We start from the raw sequence: 4,635 nt of genomic DNA, 5'->3' as shown, positions 1-4,635 counted from the left end.
ACTTTCTACAGCTTAAAACAGCAGCTTCCTTTTATATTTTTTTTCCTTTGAGGACACTTTCCCAACTATGCCAAATTTTCTTTCTTTCTCTAGCAGTTTTGGAAACATGCTGACTTTTGGCAATTCTTTCTGTGCTCCGTGTGTTGCCCATGCTGTAGATATGATGTATGCCCATGTGAAACCTCTCTGCCGAACTGTTGATCTCGTGTCTAGGTTTATGTGGTTTAATACCACTAAGTTTAGTGGAGGAATTCTGCATTTTCAAGACCATAAGTGAAATCAAATCTTCAAAATATTCTTTTTGAAGATAAAGAAAATTCTTATACGTTAAGTTTCTGGGATGGAAAGGCTTTCTCAGCAGCCTCCTGAATTAAAATTGGGAAGGATTTTTGTTTGTTTATTTGTTTTACTCTCATTAGTTTTAACTCTTCTGTCGGTGCTTTCAGTTAACCATGATAGGGTAGAAATAGCATCTAGTAAACATGTGCATTGGATTGGGAATTGGAATATTTTATTTCAATTCCTGGCCCTGCTGTCAGCCTATCATGTTGCTTTGGGTAACCTTACTTCATTTCCCTATCCCTGCTTTTTCCTTGAGTAATATTTTGAAAAGCACCAAATGTCACTGACTCTTGATGCAATATTGTGCCCTGATTAATTTGAATTTTCCTATGACTTTTTAAGCACATGATAACTACTTATATTTTTGAAAGCACTTTAAAATATATGGATTAAAAAACTAGAGCAGTATTGTTAATTTTTAAGTTGTACAATCACATTCCTCATATGAGAACCAGCAAAGCTGCAAGCACAGTGAAGTCTTCAGGGAATGGGGCGTCTAATGCAAAGGAACTAATCTACAAACACTGCAACTTTCTCATGTGGATCGGGTCTCTACAACTGAGAGAGGCTCAGAGTATGAATTATGCATATGGTCATTTCATATGTACAGATACCTTACTGATTTGTGTCACAACAGAGCCCCTCACAGAAGAAAATTTGATTTTCAACAAAGCAAATACCTGAAGTCATATGTTACCTACTTCTTCTTCTTTCACTTTGGTGACTGCAAAAAAAATGTTCCTATCTTCTTGCAGCTGCTTCTCTGTTGGGAGGATAAAAAAAAAGAAAAAAAAAGGTCTGGAGAAATTAATCCTGAAATCTCACTCTGCTTTGAGGATTTGCTTTAATTTTTGTCTGTGGTTGGTTGCATGTCTGTCTGTGTGGGAAATCTCTGCCCATTTCTATGGTTGTGTATAAACCATGTCAGGGTGCTGCAAGGGCCGGTGGCAGTGGGGGCTCCTCATGGAGCCATCAGGGTAGGGGCTGGCAGTCGGAGTCTGTCCCAGCACCGCACCCCACCAGGAGCGGGGAATTGGGGGCACTGGAGCAGCCCCAGACATTGGGCACCTCCCTGGGGACAGGTCGAGGACAGGCTGGGACATGACCCCACTATGGGGAGCTGGAGACCAGCCCTGCTGGGGTGTCTCTGGGGCAGGGGCTGATGGCCCTGGGGGCTGACATGGGGTCCTGGGGTGTGGGCAGGTGGGGGGAGCCCAGGGACAGGCAGGGACAGCCAGGGCTGGTGGTGCCATTGGGGCCTGGATGCTGGATGCTCAGGATTTTCATCCTGCATGTTTCAGAAGCAGACTTTTTTTCCATTGCAGCAAATAGTTAAACAGGTACCCTGATATTCTGGGGACATGAAATATTGTGCAGAATTCAGTTATTGCTGCTTTATTGCATTTTAAAACAAAAACACAACGACCCAGTCTTCCATCATTTAAGAAAAATGTAGCTGAAGTAAAATTCCAGCTCTTAGATTTCTGAACAAGACCTCTCCCACGTGAACCTGTTTTAGCTGGACCAATCCTCCATGCTCAAGTCTGCAGAACGCTGCAGAAAGTATCTCTGGGGATGCAAAGTGCTGCCATCCATCTCAGTGGTGTGTTTCTTGAGAAACCTAGCAATGGAAATGTAATTATTTTCAGCATTATCCATTAATTACCTTCTGGTGATTCTAACAGAAATGAGCAGCACAAGAATTTTATCCCCAAACCCCTCTCCACAATGCAAAACCACTTTCTGTGTAAGCTGCATTGATATGGTCTTTATGCTCTCTGCACCTTTGGTTTCCCCCTTCTTTGGCACACTGTGTGGGGATCCCATGTGCCAGGTCTTGCTATTAGCTGCATGAGCAGAAGAGAGTTGAGGTGTGGTGATATCTAGTGAAGGAACAGGAGGTGTGTGTCTCTTGGGAGAAACAGCGATGACAAAATCATTTGGTTTTTATTTTTCAAGTCATGAGATACGCTGGCATTATAATGTTGCCAAATCTTAAGAGAGCTAGGGAGGAGAAAGGGTAGCACACTGCGCTTTGCCTTGTCCACCAATTTTTTCATTTTTTTTTGTAATAACAAATATTTTTTGGAAGTTCAGCCTTGGATTCCAAGGCCACTCTTTATAGCAGCTGTAGCTCAGCATCAAACTCTTTAAAAAAATATATGAGCATTTTCTAATTGCTTCCTATAATAATGTTCATTCCTGTTGCAGTCAGCTATCTCTGAACTCCCTCCCCTATACATACACAAATTATTCAGGCTATTTTACTGGTCAGCTTTCATCAATGTAATTGCTTTCGTATGGAAATATTCACACCCTGAAGTGCAGTTCCCAAGTTTTATAGCACACAGAGCATTCCCATTTTCAGTGTTGTCAGGCAATTTCTTCTTGCTCTAAAACCATTCTCAATATAATTAACATTCTTGGTAATATATACATCGGGGGGAGCGGAGGGTAAGGTAAGGGAAAAACACTGAGGTAATATACATAATATATCTAGATTTAATAAATGAAGAATTTGCATTCACCTAAAGTCCATAGCAGAAGTGAAGACGTGGAAATTGCTTGAATGCATTTACAATTGAATTGTATTAATTCAGTCTTGGGGTCTCTCAACCCCTGTTATCATGTCTGTGTTTCTTACAATTAATATATGTAGCCCCACCATGCTCTGGTGGGAGAGAGAACAGCTTGAACTTCCATATCACAGGATAGATGAGGCACAAAGAGGTGGCTGAGACAGGACTTTGCAGTGCTTTGTTTTTGTCCTAGCAGGACATCTGCCAGGCAGATGCCTTGCACTGTAGGATGGGAGTTGCTACAGAGGTTTAGGTTGTTGTTCTTCACTTGAAAGGCTTCTACTAAGGGAACCTGCTCAGGTAAGGATTTAGAGGAAATCTCCTTATTCTCTAAAGATGCCTTGTCAAACCTTGCATAGTAGTAAAATTCATTTTCTACTGCCTGGTGAGGCTACCTACATGTCTGTACTGAAGAGCTGGCTGGTTCCAGATCAGCTCTCAGCTGCACGAGGGCCTGGTGCTGCCAGAAAGCACTGGTTTAGACCCCAGCCCCTGCCTAGGCTATGGAGATGCCTTCAACACCCATTTTCTAGTCCTCAAATTCTGCTAAACAATTTTCATAAACTCTTAGAAATGACAGCTGATAATGCTGGCAAGAAGAAAGCCCAAACGTGAACACTGAATCTTGATTAAAAGCATCCCAGCATCAGCTGTGTGTGTGTTTTTCCAAGTGAACTTCAAAAAATAGAGGATTCTTGTCTAAAATCTTCTACAGCATATGTTGGACCTCGATGTAAGACCCTGTATGTCCCGCTGGTGCAGCTATTTCTGTCACAATCTGGCAAACCCCAATACTTGGCTACAGCTGCGGTGTGTGTGTGTATAAGGTCTGTGAACCACTGAGCCTCCTTCAGCTCCCCCGGCATCTCACGGGAGGCTCTCAGCTACTTGGAGGCTTTGGTCATCTTTACAAAGCTCTGTGTCATAACCTTAAAATGCCTGCAGCATTCTGGGGGGTTCAAGCAACTTTAGTAATTTCCATTGGTAAGTTCGCTTCATTTAGCATTGTAGTTTAGTTTGGAAACCATCTGCAAGAAATCATGACCTCTTGTTCAGCTGTGTCACCTTGTACTGGCCAGGCTGGAGATAGAAATAATTACATGTACCAGAAGCCAACTTTGTTATGTAAAATGAAGGGAAAAAAACCACCATTAGCACCACCACGAGCAAAACAACCATTGTCCGTTATTTTCCCTTGTAGCTATTAAAATGAAGTTGAACAGAATCCATGACTTCTGAATGAACACACACTCTTTTCAAAAGACGAATTTCCCAAATTTTGCCAAGTTTCCTTTTGTCTCATGGGCACTGGCTGCAGTGGCTGAGCACAGGGATACCACATGCTGCATCCAGATGTCTTGAAGTGACCTTCAGATATCAAAGCAAGCAGTGGGTGTATGTGGAAGGGGAGCGGGGGCAGGAGGCGCAAGGATGGCTTGGAAGGAGAGGGATGGAGAAATAAGGGAAGGATTGTAGTGCAAACAGAGGAGATCTCCAGGGATAGTTTCAGTCTTGAAGCTGCTGTAAGTCATCTTTGTCAGAGCAAGGGTGGGCTTGTGTGCTCTTGTACTGGCAGTGTCTGGGCGCTGAATCACGCTGGTCCTCACTCGTTGTCCTGCAAGAAATGGAAAGAGCCCTGGTTGGTTTTGTTGAAAGGAAACGATACGTGTGTCTGACCAGGAGCCCTTAATGTAAAAGGTGTGTGCTGAACTTT

The sequence above is a fragment of the Numenius arquata genome, chromosome 4 (assembly GCF_964106895.1).
Source record: "Numenius arquata chromosome 4, bNumArq3.hap1.1, whole genome shotgun sequence".
In the NCBI taxonomy this organism is placed as follows: Eukaryota; Metazoa; Chordata; class Aves; order Charadriiformes; family Scolopacidae; genus Numenius; species Numenius arquata.
Note: the sequence above shows the minus strand (reverse complement) of the source record.